This window comes from Corvus hawaiiensis, chromosome 9, assembly GCF_020740725.1.
Source record: "Corvus hawaiiensis isolate bCorHaw1 chromosome 9, bCorHaw1.pri.cur, whole genome shotgun sequence".
NCBI classification, from domain to species: domain Eukaryota; kingdom Metazoa; phylum Chordata; class Aves; order Passeriformes; family Corvidae; genus Corvus; species Corvus hawaiiensis.
Window position 1 is genome coordinate 9,859,491 of NC_063221.1, and position 17,270 is coordinate 9,876,760.

At 37.2% G+C, this 17,270-nt stretch overlaps 1 long non-coding RNA gene across 1 annotated transcript; it reads right to left on the minus strand.

Moving 5' to 3' along the window:
• Nucleotides 1-1,435: 1,435 nt before the first annotated feature.
• Nucleotides 1,436-16,585, minus strand: LOC125329923. Its single transcript, XR_007205309.1, has 3 exons — nucleotides 16,543-16,585; nucleotides 14,260-14,403; nucleotides 1,436-1,597 (listed from the first exon to the last, which is right to left on the minus strand). It is a non-coding gene; the product is annotated as an uncharacterized LOC125329923 (long non-coding RNA).
• Between the last annotated feature and the right edge of the window lie 685 nt (nucleotides 16,586-17,270).

Sequence of the window (17,270 nt, forward strand, 5' to 3'; positions counted from 1 at the left end):
GCCGAAAAGAAAGAAGCAGCAGCTCCTTTCTCTGCAGCTTCTCTCTCCGGACGCTCAGAGCGAACTGTCCCCACACCCAGGTGTAGACAAAAGAGTAGCCAGGCCCGCCCCACTCCCCTTTTTGTCTTTCTTAAGTACAGCTATTTGTCCCCTAGCAACATGCATATGGGAGAAAATTCCTTTAACAGAAAAAAAACTAAGACTAAACTAAAACCCCAACACCTCTGCAGAAAGGGAAGGGAGTTCCTCTGATTAAAAGAATGTTTAGTCATGGATAACAAAATTTGGGGTTTTGCTTGTTTGAAAACAATGTCATGGTTCTATGACAAAAACATCTTTGAAACTATTGAGTAGTCTCTCTGTACTTAGTGTGCACAATGCCACTGACCATAAATGTTGAATGATTTTTAAGCAGCAATATCTATTTGACTTGCTTGTTGGGCTATGGGACATACCTCTCTTACCCAGTGTATTAAGATGAGAGCTGTTGGTGTCAGACTAATTCCAAAGCTGCATGTGTACACTGTCACCAAGAAAAACATTCTCATGATGCACCCTAGTGCACAATTTGCTGTCTTTTTGCTGCAAGGGGATGTGAAATAATTTCCTTTGCATTTGTAAGCCCCTGTGTGCACTTTGCCTTCTTAAAGGTAGTAGGGTTTAATTGCTCCAGGCTGAACCTTGCTGCTTGCATAATTCAAACTGTGATGTAGATGTTGGGAGAACTGAAGGGGAATATAAAACTGGAGAACAGCTAGCAAGTAGAAACGTGGAACAGGAGCCTTGTCATCACAGCATGTTGGCATTTGAAATGAACCCAAATACTGCAGTTCGCTTTTGGATATGGATAAAGTTTTTTAACTTAGAAACCAGCTATTCAGTTTAGTATCCACCCCTAGATAAAACATTTCCACTTTGATTAGAGCAAAAGTTGTGCCTGCTTACTGGAAACAGCATTCTTGGGAGAGAATTTTGTCCTGGCTCTCAGGAAAAGCCATGAAAGATGCAGTTGCTTTCACTTTTGTACCTATCCGCTCATATTGTCTCTCTCTTTGATCTACTTCTCTGTGAGGTTTTAAAATACCTCTAATTCTGGGATAGAAATTCCATATTTGTGAGAAGTTTTAGGTTGGTATGGGGGAGAGAAGGAAAGAGACTGAGAAGCAGCAGAATTATTGTCTGCTGAACAAGGTTGGGATTTCTTATTGACTGGTGAAGCATCTCCAGGAAATGACCAGGTACAAAGGGAACCTGATGAGGGTGATTCAGTTGCTTATATCGCAGAAGTGATGTGAACAGTGCTCTGCAATGATTGGTTTTGAGTGGCTTTGGGAATTCAGGCTTTCTTTCAGAACTCTGTAGAATGCATCAGAACATAATTACTGTCATTTGTCCTTGAAAGAGAGAAATTTTATTACATGGTACAGTTGTTTGGTTTATGCTATCTGTGTTTGCCTCATGTCAGTCTGGGTAAGACTGTGTTGCCCTTTTCCTGACGATATCCAAGCTTTATACAATGCGTTGTTAGCAGGAGTGTTTTCATTTGTTGCAGGATAATTTGATCCCTGTGTTCAGCTCATAAAGCCATGAGGATTCTCTGGAATGAAAGGCACTAGGTAAATATCACACATACAACCTATGCCATTTTTGTAGCTCTTATGTTTAACTGTTATTTTCTAATATATATGTTTATTACTATATTTCTAGATGTAGCAGGTGTTTGTTTTATTTTATTTCTCGATCAAAATATTGGCTGTTTTCTCTCTGTAACAGGAGGTCTTCTAAGTTGGTAGAGTGTAAAACAAAATCTGAATACTCTGTAGTACAGAATACATCCAAAACTCAAGTTATCCATGCACCAGCAAATCCACTGACACACTGAGAACCTGGGAGGGGACAAGAGGCTGTTCTTAATTTCAGTCATTCTTTATCCATCAGTACAAGGTGAGAAATTCACCGATGAATTATCCATTTCTGTGTTAGCTGTTGATTGGGGTAAAAGCAAGATCCTCAGGTTTTAGAGCTGTATGATTTCATATGCAGCCAAAAGTATAGTACAGCTAGTAGTTGTAAAGGAATTGAACTTAATATTTTTAATAGGAGGGCTAAAAATAATCTTTATATAGTCAACATTATTCTAAATTGAGTAGTTGAAATCTATTTGGCAGGAAACACATTTCTAATTGTGTGATATATGAGCATTTTTATTTTATATAAATAATCATATGTAGTGCACAGTTCTCTCTAAATATTTGCCAAATAGAAAAGTAATTTTTTAATTAGATCTTGCTACATGATGATTTACAACCACTGGAAACAGGCAAAGAAAGGCCAAGGCCCTAAGATAGTTGTTAGTTATGTCAGGTGTGATCCATCAGGGGTACAACCTGTGGGTGGCACCTTTTTTTTTGGGTCAAAATGTGGGTAAGGAATGTGGTAAGAAGTTACAGAAGAAGAGGGGAGCTGTGGCAGAATTCTTGCTGAATTTCCATTGAGTTGCAGGTTTTAAGTGTGTGCTAAATGCAGACATTGGTGAATCAGAGCCTAAAGGTTATGGCCATTTGTTTTGGGGGAAATCAATACAATTGAGAGTGTGCAGCTTCTGTTATTTGATGGCAGCCAACTTGAGTCATGGCAGTTAACAGATTAATTTTTTAGGTGAATTAGGACCTTAAATCCTGTTTTTGAATGAAATGTAAGCAGCTCTGACAGAAGTTAGTGCTCTTAAAGCATCTATAATTTTTATAATAAGAAGAAAATCAAATATATCAGACTTTGTTATCTTTGAAAACATTGACTTTTTCCCGCCTAAAACTTGGATCAATACAGGAAACTCCCTTTCTTTTTTTTTATAACTGCAACTTTTAATTACCTGTTGTCCTCCACACGATGACCTTTACTTCAAGTAGAGCAAGTTGTAGATTCCTAAATTTCCCTAAAGGGCTATAATTGTAATGCTACATGTGTGATAGGAATATTTGAATTGTTGATATGAAATGTCAAAAAAGTCTTCAATGGATTTAAACACTGAATTTGCTCCTGCTGACATTATAATCTACACAAGCACAAAATGGCAGCACAAAAAGGAGGCTGAATTATATTCTGAAATACTTCAGAGAAGTGAAAAGATGAACTTACGCTTTTTTTGGTTCAAAAAATGCCTCATTCTGTGGAAAGAACTGAGGTACCTGAGTCTTCATTGCAAAACTGTTTTGCTGTATATGGTTATGCACAGAGTTAAACATGAACAGACAAATACAGGTTTAAAACTCAGCATTTCTCATGTACATGGTAAAACAAGGTGTTTAAAGCTCCTAACGTGCCAGTGTGTAAAAGACATTTAGGGTATGGAGTGTCTGTTTTTAAACTATTAAGATTAATCATTGATCTTTACTCCTAGCCTGACACAGGGTCAAATCTGGATAATAAGGAGGCCATTAATATTACAGAAAATCATTATATGATTAATTTCTAAAAGGAGGACTGTTTCTGAATGTCATCAAGTTGTCCCATCTATATGAGTTGTATGAAAGAGCTGTACTATATTAATTTGCCAAGAACATAACAGGTTACGTGTGATACTCATTCTAAATAATTATATTTCTCTATAATTTAGTCCTATTTTCTGACTTTGTCCAGAAAAGTTGCTTCTTAAATGGTGTATCTTCAGTGTGATGAAATTCAGAAGCTTTTGTATTAAATTCATAGTATTTTTATTCTGTATTTATCAAACAGCAAAGGATGAGAACCCAGAAGATTAAATGACAATCAAGTTATTATAACCTAAAAGAACCCACAGCCATATTAGCTGTAAACTTCTTCTTAGCCCAAAAATTTGAATAAGAACTTTTTTTAAGAAATCCTAATGTCAGGAGTAATACCTGTTGAATTTTTTTTGTTCAGTGTATTTTGATGAAGCTCATTAAATGATTTTTATGCCTTAAATTCATCTCCGTTATTAGCTGATATAAAGCCTAATCAGTAAGTGGATGTTAATTCATGTCATATAACACTGGACTTCCCAGGAGATTTCTCTGCATGGCATATAACATATTCATAGCAGTTCTGAGAAAGACACATGATTGATACTGTTCCATTCTCCATTCCTGATGGTTATCCAGCAGTGACAAATGTTTCCACACTTAGCAGTAAAAAGGTACTATGACTGTCTGAAGTGATGCTTAACACAGAATTAGCTCTTTCTCAACTTGTTTCCCTTCAAATTCTATCTCTTTTCAGCACAAGTCATTTAGAGTATAAAAATGATGGAAAGATGGGCATTTTGTTAAAAATGGTCAGGAAATTCAGGCCTTTTGACACATTCTTTTGGTTAACAAGTTTTTTCTCTATGCAAACTAATCCAATAAGGTTTTTTCAGTGAGTGTGTTATGCTTTTTACAAAAAGCACCAAGTTATGTATTAAAAACATTTTATGCCCAGTAAAGGATTTTAGGTACTGATATTCTTGGAGGCATAAGTAGAGAATATCTTAATAGTAAAAATAACTTGAGGAAAGTTGTAGGTTATTCCCTGGAAGTCATCATTTCTGTGTAAGCACCTTGTATGTTCTAGTATGACAAGTTAACAAAAAGGCTGGTGTACTGGAAACTGTGGCCTATACAGAACTTTTTATCTCTGTTTAGTTTGTGCTGAAATGTTACAATGATGAATGACTTTCAATTCCTACACTTTCCCTCCTGGCACTAACAAATTTTCATTTGGTGCCACACTTTCAAGTCAGACAGATTATACTTTTCAAACTAGAAAGTCCCATTACGGAACTATTTGAAAACTGTGCTGACACCTGTAAACCTGAACAGATCATTATTTGCAGTTACCCCCTCAGCTTTCCTTTCATACTCTGGCTCCTACAATTAAGTCTCCTGCTGTAAGCAAATCAGCAATATTTTTAGTTTTCTTGCTAGATCGTTGTTATATTTGTCTGTGCTCATAGCCATATGAGTCACATATCGCTCCTAACATACTCTTGTGCCACCAGCCAATATATATTCTGTCACAGTAATAAACTAATAAAGATGCTGCAATGGTGCTATGATTATTGTGGAAGCCCAGCATCTTAAAATATAGCTTAGATACAAGTTTACCAAGTAATGGTATGAAAAAATTTTTTGGGATAGGAAAAAGGAATAAAAGGGGAAGTTGTCTTGAGTAAGCTTCTGGGTAAGTAGAATTTCTGCCACAAGAATGTTAAAATTTTAACAAAGTCATAATGTGAAGTGTTTTTAAAAAAATGAAGTATTGGAATGTAAAATTAATTTTGCAATTATAAATGAAATTAAAAAAAACCCAATCTGGAATCTCCTGTTGATTTACTGAACAGAGGGCTGTATCCTATTTTTTTTTTAGTATGAGCAGAGTCCTACCCCATTTCTTGAGGCACGAGTTGCATTTTCTAAGTGATTTTTTATTCCATCCAACCACTAGTGAGTATCCCAATGGTTGTTTGTCCTGCCTCTTTGTACTACTCAAGAGGTAAGATATGACTCTGTTGTCCTCTACCCATTTGCTTGTGGGTAAAGCATACAAGGAAACTCAACAGGGAAAGCAAACAGCCCTGTTTGTCATTACCATTCCTCGATTGTACTTCTGTGGCTCTTCCCTCTTCTATATAAAGATCCTCGGAGCAGATGAGGTTTCTTCTTGAAGAGCCTGACCATGTGAGACTATTCATAAATAACTCATTCTTCCTTGCTGCAAGTGAGAATAGACCTCAGTGTTCAGATGGACCAGCCAGGAAAACTGGAACACAACCCAAGCTGGGCCACAGTGGGACAACTGTTCTGCTTAACATACTGTCTCTGCAAGAAAACTGATAATGTTGTGCAGTTAGGCACCTTGAAAATTAAAAAAATACTGATAGTTTATTTGTATGCAGTTCTAGTTTAGTCCTTTTACAAGTTTGCCTGTAGGTCTTTAGCATTGTATGAAGCCAAACCTTGCATAAAGGAAGTGGTTTTGTCCAATCAATTAGGACTAAGTGAATACACACGTATAAATTAATGTGAGAGTTAGTTCAGCACTGTGTGAATGGCCATTAGGATAATGGTCTGATTTCTGCCCTTCTCTGATGAAGTCTAATGAAGTATTAAACTCTGTAATGCCTAAATTTTTCTGGAGTTCCATCAGAAGTTGTGGAAGTGTGTTTCTGTTTGGTTTGGTCTGGGTCTCCCCTTAGAATTTGTACCCTTTGTATTAACCCAGTTTGTACCCTCCCAGTTCTATGTCAATTGCTTTACTTTCCTTCTCTGTCTCCTCCCAAGCCCCTGCCAATCGCACTGGCACCCCTCCCAGGCTTCTAGAAAGCTCTGGCTGGAGCGTCGAGTGATTGGCCTTGGGGAAAGGGTTCCTCCCTCTCTTGCCCCTGATTGGTTCCCTTGTGTGTCCCTCATCCCATAGACCGCACCCTTCCCTTTCCTGGTTGGTTATCCTTGTGACCCCTCCCTTGTCGCCACCCCCCCTATAAAACCTGCTGCACGAGTCTTCCAGACTCACTCAGATCTGGGTTCCCCTGGCAGATGCGGTCTCGTGCTCGAGGGCATAATAAACTTCCCAGATTTCACCCAGATTGGAGTCTGCCTCCTTCTTCCACCACCTGCCTCTATTGCTGCGGTCCTGTGGAAGGACCCACGAGCCAGACCTCTGGTTTCCTGGATTCTGGAGGCTGGCCCCTGCAGCCTGCTGCGTCCAGAGCTGACTGGGCTGAGTGGGAACTGCTCCAAAAAGGACACAGAGGCAAGAAGTGATGCTATTACATGACTTTCTTCACATAATAAAGAAAGTGTCAAAATATAGACTATTACCTTAGAGGTTTCTTGGTTTTTGGTTTGTTTTTTTTTTTTTAATGCTTTAGGAGTTTTATCTTACACGTTTCCAAGTAATGATAGAATCAGTAGATATCCACGGTTTCACTAATTCCAAGGCAGAAAAACTCAAATTTGTTCTCAATGTTAAAACAATTGCCTACTTTATTTTCTGGTAATTCATTCAGAGACTTTCATTCAGTCATTAAATATATTAATTTACATTGCTCCCTTCTTCCAAGTTTTCCATAGCAATTGGCAAAGTCTATGAACCTGCAGTAGGTTTACAGGTAGCATGTTCACCAAAAGTCAGATTCAAGGTGAATAAAGCTATCTATTTTGGGTTTGTGGGATGGCAGTAAAGTAGCAAGAATTTTTTGTATTAATGAGTTTTGTTATGCACTGGAAAGCACCACAAACTCAAAGTAAGCTTAGCAACTATTAAGTATTATTTCTCTTCATAAGAGACTGATTTTCTTTTTTCTGAGCCACCATGTGGCTTGCAGGATTTGATGGCTGTAGGAAATTTTTAACTGCCCAGAAATTTGTTGATGAGGAGTTGAAACAGAACACAATTCCTTAAATGTGTTCAGAGGATGTTTCCTACAAAGGAAAAAGCATTTTAGGCATAGACTTTTGAAGATTTAATTGTGACTGGCAAGGAAAAAGGAGTGTTAAAAATGTCAAGGTGAAGGAATACTAAGAGCAGCTGTCAGCTGTGCAAGTGGTGATCTCTTGAGATAGGAAGGAGAAAAAATAGCAAAATAAAAACAATACATTTCAGTATGACAAACTCTTAAACTCCTAGAATTGGTCAGTAAAATCCTCTGGGAGGCTTCTCAGAGGTACTAAAGAAAACTGCAGTCTCTCCAGTTAATTATATTAGAGGTAAAAATACATCTCCCAATATGGAGGGAAAAGCAGGAACCACGTGAAGTCAGTTGGTAAAGCCGAAGGTTTGTGTTGAAGGGCTGAAAAGCAGCCTGCAGCCAAAGAAGGGGTCTTGTTACCACACTGGATCCCTTGCCTTGAACTGCTTTGGGTGCTCTGCAGCAGACAGGGACCAGACTTGGAGAATTGAACTTGGTGAGAGTTCTTGGGGTTTCTGTGGACTTGTTTACAGCAGCTCACTGCTAATTCAGAAATTATGTGAAATGATGACAAGTGTGTGGATACCAGGCGTGGCATGTGGGTGTCAGACTTTACAGAGAGTGCATACAAGGTCCTCTTGCTAAAAAAGAATGGAGAAGCCTGGCATTACTATGTGTAGGGAAAAAAAATCAACTAAATGAAATAATATTAAATGCTACAGAACTGGTCAGAAAACTGTAAGGAGAAACTCTAATATTTTCATGGAAAGTGCATGGAGATCCCCTCATGTTTCAGTCCATACTGTTCCTTTTCATCAATTCAATGCTTTGAATGATGGTATATATAGTCTTCAGTCAAAGCCCAGCTGAAAAAAACTTTCAGAGGTGAAAATGTTGGGGGATATACCGACAATTCAAAATTACCTTGTTAAAAAGGTGAATATCAGTGGGGAAAGAAGTGAGATTGGAAATTGTTCAATCAGAAGAAGTGCTTGTGCATGAGAAGGAACAGCTAACTGGATACTTGTTTTTGCAAAAAAAAAATGTAGATTTTGCAAGCAGTTGACTCATCAGTGACAAGACCTCTGAACTAGATCCATTAAGTTGTCTAGAGTAAATGTAAAATCAAATAACAGTCTTTTTCTGGCTACTGCTATGAGGAGAGAGGAGAAAACCCAATCACTGTGGTTGTTAGTCTACTGTTTCCTCAGGTTTCAGGAAGCAAAACCAGATTGCATTTAAAAAAGAGATTAAAGTATGTGCAATAGGGAAAAAGTGTCAGTATTGCATAGTTAACTCATCTGTTATCTACATACTCTGAAGAAGCTTAGAAAGTGTAATAATGCATATGTATGTATTGAAACCAAAGTGTGCCATTACCATGGGATTGTCTTCAATGCAGTCCTGTTTCAATCAAAGTAAGCACAGCTGCGCCTGTTTCAGCTCTGATAGGAAAAGTTGTGAGTGCAAATGGAGGAAATGCAGAGACTGAATTCTCATCCCTCACTGTAACACACTGTACCATGGGCTGAGCTGTGATAAGGGATCCTTGTCACACTGCAATTTCCAGCTTCCTGAAATACTTCTTTGTACTATGCCTTTTAGGGGGTGATAGAGGGTGAGGGAAACACAACATGGACATTAGTGGAAACTTGAATGAAATTGCTGTGAAGTTGCTTTTGATGTAGCTCCTTGGACTGCATTCGATGTTTTTAAATGACAGGACAAGCTTTGTTTAAAACACAGCTTTTAAAAGTTTGCTCCTCTAATTTTTTATTTTGCTATTTGATTGGTAGAACCTTTTGCGTTGTCAGTGACTCTCTACCATTTTTTATGCAGAAGAGAAGTTTTGGGCAGTTCAGGCTCTATTATGCCAAATGCTGCTTGCTGTTTACAGAAACTGTTAATAATAAGCCAAAATCTTTGCTGTCCTTTTTTAGTAGTTGTGTATTTTCTGCTGCAATCTGGCAAGTGGAATTAGAGAACAGTATCTCAAAACCACTTAATGCCTATGTCTGCTGTGAATTTTTTCTACTGGTATTTTTTGTAAAAAGTGATTCGAGTATGGAAGTGAATATTTGTATTCAGTCAGTGAGATACGTGGTCTTCAAGTCCTTGAACAGAACATACTGAATGAGGGGGTTTTAATTAATTTTCCATACACAACGTTTGTCCTGGGATAGGAGGGAGGCTGATTTTACTAAGTGTCTGCCTGGGATGTACGTGCTATTCATTTATCAGTTCTTTGGTTTCTTTAGCTTCTATAGTATTTTCCTAGCTTCCAGCTGATATCCTGGACTGGAAGTTATGTTCTATTTTATTTAACAGGAAAATACTGTGCTTGAAGTGCCTTCAGTGCTTTGCCCAAGTGTGTTTGTGTGTGTGTGTGTGTGTGTATATATATATATGGTTTTTCTGGCCTTGCTTGTACTGCATAATATTCTAAAATAGTCTTAATCCTTCTCTCACATCACTGATCATATTCCTTTGTTAACTACATGGAACATATTGCCACTAAGCATTGTTGATAATTACGCTCCTAAAGCTCATTTCTGTAGGAGAGCCATATGGTACACATAATGATACATAACACTGATGTGGTCTTCAGTTACCCATAAGTGAGTAACTATTTGAAATGAAACTGATGTTTTATTCATCCCTTCCAGGAAAAAAAAGATAATTTTATATTTCAAGAAATGAAAGATGATAGAAAAACTTGTTTTCTTGAAATAGAATCTTAAGTTTGCACTGTGTGGTGACTGGGAGGTATTTAGTGTTCGGTAAAGCTGAACTGGAAGTAATCTACAGAAAAGAAGTAAAAACCTCCTTTAAACCTCTACTAAAACTGTTTGGAAGTGAGGCTACTTGGCAAGAAGCTATCAGGACTAAGTGATGGATAAACTCCTTGTGATGAGCAAAAAGGTAGGGCATGAACTCATCTTGCGTGTTTGCTCCAGCAGCTGAGGCAAGGAGTCTGCATGACTCATTGAACTTGGCATTCATATAGGTGTTGTCACTAACAGATTTTCTTGTGCCTTTGGAGCTAAGAGGGAATCCAGCCTTTTCCACAATCCAGGGAGGCTGCAGATGTGCAGTCCCTGGTCACAACCACCCAGCTTCACTGTGAACACAATCAGTGCAAACTGGGATTGACATGTTTTCACGTCAATGAATGCTCTGCAAGCAGCAAGAAAAAACACCCCCCAACTAAACAGAAACGAGAAAAAAAGCCCTGCCTGGTCTTCAGCCTTCTGATTTATTGGGACAGTAACTTGTGGATATTGCCTGGCTACTATTGTTAATGGCAGCACACACAGGAAGGAGATACTGTTATGAATTTCCCAGTTCACTTCCTTTTCACTGTATTTCACTGTAATCTGTCTGTCCTAATGTGATGTATTCCAGATAAATTGAACAGGAAAGTCATTCATTATTGTGAAAAAGGAGGGAGTTGAGTTAAAAGCCTAATTTGTCAAGTAAATGAAAATTGTCTTTATTCTGATCAGTTGCTTTTGGTGAAACATGGACAATTTCAGAATCCCTTTTTCAGAGAGAAGAAAAAAATTTCACTGTTCTAATTAGAGCTCTTTGGGAAGCACTAATTATTATCTTTCGTAGGAGAGAAAAAAATAATGAGCACTTCCATATTGTCACCACTAACCTTGATTAGTCCTTCAGATAAAATTCCAAGAAATGCCTTTTACGTTGGTTTCATACAATATTCATTATACTTCTAATTTGCAGATTTTAATAATTTAGAGCTGATTAGTATCTTGAATATTTTCTTTATTCAAATATTACTGCTAAAACTGTCTTTGGCTCAGAGAAGGTCCAGTATAGACATCTTTACATTCGAAGGAAAAGTGTTCTCTTCCTGTGTGTATTTGCTTGCCACAAAAGAAGCATTCCAAGGAAGAGGTTTCCCAAATTCAAGTCTTGAAATATGTGCCCTAATACGGCACTTACCCATCTCCTTGGGAATGCTCATCTGCATAAACATTCCGAACAATCCTTCACAAGATTCCTGTTATCTGGAACCTAAGGGACTGGAACTTAAGAGTTTTCTTTGTGCCCTCTGTAAGTAAACTTGCAGACCTAATTTAAGCTTGCTTGATTCTTTAAAGTATTCCTTTCAGTATTTGGTGAAAAACTTCCCAGCAGAAAAGCACACTACCAGTTTGAAAGTACCCTGTATGTAGCACATCCCCAGCAATCAGGGCACGATGACCAGAGTAGAAATTACTCTTTTTTTCCCAAGATAGCTCTACTTCAGTGAGGTTTGCAACTGCTAAGAAAAATGTGGACGATTTTGATAACCTTTCAGGAAGAAAATGGAAATTTTCTGAGGTTCAGTGTTTGTTAGATCTTGTTGTGACTCTGTAATAACAGTGATTTTTGGCATATATGTACATGCATAATTTTCACTATTACAATAGAAAAAACCTGCTACTGATGCAAGATTCCCAAAATCTTATATAAAATATCCAGTGATGTTTTTAATCAGTAGAGGAACTGGATGCCCTTACTGCATGCAAGAAAAGCTTGCTTAAATAAAACCAGCTAAACTAATCAATTCTGAACTTTATTCAAGCAGCATAACGGTAGTGTCAAGATTTCGGCCACACCTGGTCTGAAAGTTGATAATGCTGTTAAGAGACACTTCAGTTAACTTCAAAAGTAATTAAGCACTCATTACCCAACTTTATTCAAAGTGTTACAGTTTTGATGTGGTTTTGACTTGTTTCATGGGCTTCAGTTATCAAGTCATTTTCCACTGACTGCTTTTTCTATTCTTATGTGAGCTGGTGGTTTTACATCCTCTTGTATTTGCTTTAGCAAGCACACTCATTTAGAGTCTGTAAACGGAGTGTAAATTGCCTCATCTTTTCTCTTAACTATTATCAGACCTTACTTGAGAGAACAGAGCCCTTAAACTATTTCTAAGGCATAATTTCTGTTTAAAGAAATGGAATAGAGGGAGACTGAAAGCTGGGCAGAACCCGAAACCAGGGAGTTAAATGCTTCAGATGTTACATTTTCAGCTTTTAAGGTGCCAGCAAAAATCCTGAGCTTCAGTACTACTTTTAGACTGATAAAGGCAGTGATCCCATCAGCATCCTGTGAGATAAAATGGTGACCTTGCTTCTTGTAAAGGAGTGGGTTTGCCTTTGTTGTAGCCCTGTAATTTCAAGGAAAAGTAAAAAATCTTGTGAAGTGCCACTAGATTCTAAGTTATCTTCTGAGTCTAATGTGCTTTTATTTAAAACTAGCCTATCAAGGTGGATAGACTTGTGCTAGTGTACCCTCTAGTTAATGAATAACCTGCAACTTGAACCAACAACTTCTGAGAGACTGATTTGATATGTGTTACCTGGGAACAGCCTGATATAGAAAATAACAAGAGATGGCCAAGCTGAGTATTTATATGACGTTCTTTTGGGGAAAAAAAGTACAAAAAACTTCATATGATCTCATTGAAATTTGTTTTTTGTTTCTGTATGTTTTGGGGGGTATTTGGTATGTAAATATTCTTTCCCTCCTGTATTTTCTTTCAGTAGACAAGTTTCATAACACGTAATTAATTTTTTTGTTAGAAAAATAATTATGTCTCTTCAATCATATATATGTTAGCTAACACAGAAAATGGAATGTATTTAATATTTCTGAAGGGAAGAAATAGCAGTTCAACATCCCTGCTGAACTCACATACATAATATTGTCTGTGAGATTACTGTGATGTAATGCCCATGGTTCAGTTAGCAGTTCTCTAAAAATCATAACTTCACCACTTCTCATTTCTGATTTATCTGAACTTTGGAATTAACGACTGAAGCTAAATACACTTCAGCATTCAAACCTCGTAAATGAGGGGAAGGAAAAAAGATGTCACCCACAGACTTGACCCATGTTCAGGATTTTGTCTAAGAACTAATCAGTCTTGATTTGCGTGGAGTATTTTGCTCTTTTAAAGGCAGAGCAGCATAGGAAACCTTGAGGTGGAACTTAAGAGTATCCCAAGGCTTAGCAATAACTGCTGTGTTAGAGTTGTCTTAGGGATTCTTCTTTTCTTCCCGTATCCTCCCTTTCATGGAGTTCACCATTGCTGTTGGGGGTAGATTTCAAATTTAAATGTAGAATTCTCTTTGAAACTATTTTTTTGCATTTTCATTAGGGATTTGGACTTCTAAGTTGATTCCTTTTTGTGGCAAAAAGACCTGAAAGGCACAATATGGTTTTTCAGTCTGTTTTAAGAGACTTTTATGAGAAATTGAGGCTTTCAGCAGTTCTAAAGGAAAAAGACAACCCTGAAACCTCAACTTACTAGATTGTACAGATAAAGCTATTGATATTTTTTGGACTTTCAAACAAAGTGCAGGTAAAATATCCTCAACTGAAGGAGATTGTATCTGTGCTTTTGAAGTTCCTTTCATTCCCTGTATAAATGAGTACAAAATGCCTCTTGAGCATAGGCGTGTAGAGCAGAAATAAAATGATCAAAAGGATCTCCAGCTCTCAGATGGCTAATTCTTCTTTCTCTGCATGAAAATCTGTAATAAATTCAAATTCCTGTGGAAAGTACTTTTGAGTAGACTTGTAATCTCCAAAAATTATCCATGTATGTTATGTATTTGGTTTGTGCCTTGTTACCTAACTTGATTTTCTGGAAAATGAAGGGTAAAGGAAGGACTTGGATGTCTTATACACAACACAGGCTGTTCAGGAATAAAATAAGATGTAGTTGAGCCAGTCAAGAGAAATAATAGCCAGTCTAGGTTTAATTTCTAATTCAGTTCTATTCCTAGAACTAATTCGTGATTATATCAAGGAAGTGAAAGAATGATACTTACAGAATTAATAAGAAATTCTCCTTTCAAGTATTATTAGCAAATAAAGATTTCAGGCATGGTGCTCAGGTGTCCGGCTGCACAGCTTTGAAGATGAGGAATATGAAAAGATACTTGGGCCTTTGCACTCTAGAGCCCTGGGATTGCCTGCCAAGGGAGGATACAGAGAGTAGCATTAACTTGAAACATGTTTTTAACTTTGCAGTACTATAAAATTTAGTTTGAAAATATGAATTTCAGGCACCATGTATTTGTGGAAAATCTGAGTATAGAAGAGAGCAGGAACTGCTTAAATGGTTCTTTTAGCCACTGTGGGAGATGGGTTACTAGACTTGTATGGATATTTGGTTTGACTCAAATTTCTTTTGTGATGCCGTAAGACTCCGAAAGGAACATGTGTGGCTTATTTTCTTTTGGACTCTTGAGCATAAAAGTCCTTAAAGGCACTCAGAACACCTCCAGATACATTTCTACAGTCTTCACAGCAGTCTTTCTTACAAAATAGAATGAGTTTTAAATCTTTAATTAAATTCTGGAATGAAAAATGTTGTCTAAACCAGCGCTCCTCCTGTGAAGCCTTAAAAGACAATATTTATTATGTACTTGCAAAAAAGTTAATTATTGGATATGCTTGTCTCTAATTGTGACCTTAATAATGAGTTTTCTATCATTCCCAAAGTCCATATTTTAAATTACATTAATAACATTATATGCACACATGATTAGAAGGTAGAAAGGATTTATAATCTGACCTTTCATGTATTTTGTGTTGTAAGAAAGCTAATCTCATCTGCACAGGAACCAGACCTCTATAGAATATCTGGAAAATTCCATAGATCTTGAAATGAAACTGTTGTGATTTACTGTAAGGTGTAAAATTTGTGACCACAAAGAGATATTCTCCCAGTCACTTCAGTGTTTTGGGAAAAATAGGTTCCCCATCATGTGAAAAAGCAGTGGAACTTGGCGGGTAGCTGTCCATCCATGAAAGGAAGCACAGATTCCCTGTTTCAGGAATGGGTGGGCTGTCAGTGCCCACTGGGACTGTTGGACACCAAAGAGTTCTGCCATATGCAGATCTGTTCTCTCTTCTTGTGCACGTTGTTCTGAAAGCAGTGGTGGCAATGAAACACTCAGCTGCTTTTTCAGACTAACAAAAACATCTCTGTTTTAATGTATACAATATAAAATACATGTAAATAGAAATGCAGTATGCTCTCTATGAAGTATTGGTGTTAACAGATTCATTTCTTCAGTACCTCTTTTATTTTTTCCTGTGTTTATTTTGGTATTGATTTTTTCTTTTATTTCAATCTTTGCATCATAGAACTGACTTCAGTAATTCTGTTTAGATGATGCACTTCTGGTAGAATTCTTGGAATCAGCCTTATCAAATTGCTTTTTTAATGATGGTTTTCCTCTGGGGTGTTAGCTGGTGAGTTTGTGCAATATGTTTTAGAAACTATATTGTTTTCCCTGGGAAATGGTTTATTCATACAGCAATCACCCAAACACATTTTATTGTCAGAAATTGCATAAAATTCAGTTGTGGTGCCTCTGCAAATTTTCTTCTATACAAAGAATGAAAATATCTTGCAGTGAAAGATCATGACTCACTGGCATTGGTAATTACACAACTCTTTTCAGTTTAAATATTAAAACTACACTCTACTACCTAAAAATGACAATAGTTTTCACTTTATCTCACAGTCACAAAGAGCGTTTCAGTAGTTTAGGAAGATGATGATGAAGGAATTCTGCCATTTGTAGATGTTGAGAAAATTCTTCCTGTGTTTGTACTGGTACTTAAGAGAGTGTGTTCATATCAGGTAACAGGTGTTCCACTGAAAATACGAACAGGATAAAAGATCCAAAAACGTAGTTATTATTAGTGCTTGGCAACTTATAGTACTGCCATACATCATACTGTAAGATGATGTGATGTACAATACCAGTTTTTGTGTCTCAGAATTTTTACAGATCTATTTGGAAAGGTCATTGGAAAAATCTGCTTAGTTTGATTCACTGCCATTTCAACAAGTACGGAGCTCATGTTATTATAGTATCTATTATTTAGTTTCTTTTTCTTCAGTGCTTTCTCTACATTGACAGAATTATACTTAGCCTGATACCTTACAGCAACTCTTCTACTTTCAAAAATACCCATTTTAATTTGAAAATGCCACTAGTGAATGAAATACTGTCTTACTATATTATCTGAATGTTTTATAGTGATGTTCCAGTAATAATAATAATAATCTCATACTATTCCTATGACTTTCTTACCTTGGTGTATTTGCTGGAATGCAAAATCAGTGGGAGATTGCTGTCCTTGGTGTGTGTGTAAAGACTTGCTAAGAGATTCTTACTGGAAGTCTTTAATCTTTCCATTTTTGGCTTTCTCACCAGCCTGTGGATTAGGGCTTGTGGGGAGCAGCAGCAGCAGCAGGAGCAAAGCTGCAGCAACCACAGCTCCAAGGAATGTGCGGGAATAGGGAACCCACACCTCTGACGGAGTGGGGGAATGCCTGTAACTAATTATAACTTGAGGGGATTGCAGCTTTTGGGGATTAGTTCTTGAAAGGTGCTTAGAAAATTAGTAGGTGTGTGTTAATACCTTGTGAAGTTGAGGTTTATGTGTGTTATTGCTGGTATTGATTCTGCACATTTCCTGCTTGTGCTGCTGATTGTGTTGCTAATAAATCAAACTGCTTTGATAGTGAATTGATTGGTAGGTTTTGAATTGAGTAGCTTTCCTCCAGACAAGGTACTTAATATTGATTAACACATTAAAAATTTTAGGAGTAATCCAGCAGCAGTTTAAATGCAGTTAAACCAGTTTGCTGATTTTTCTCTCCCGTTATTCCGTGTGGCTGCTCCTAATTGGATTTACATCATAGCTAAAAAACCCCCTAGCCCTAACTTCATTAGTGACCCCCATGGAATGGAAAGTTTCAGATTTTCATCATAAGCATTCAGTAAAGCAGTCGTTGTCCATAAACCAGCTAAGTGTT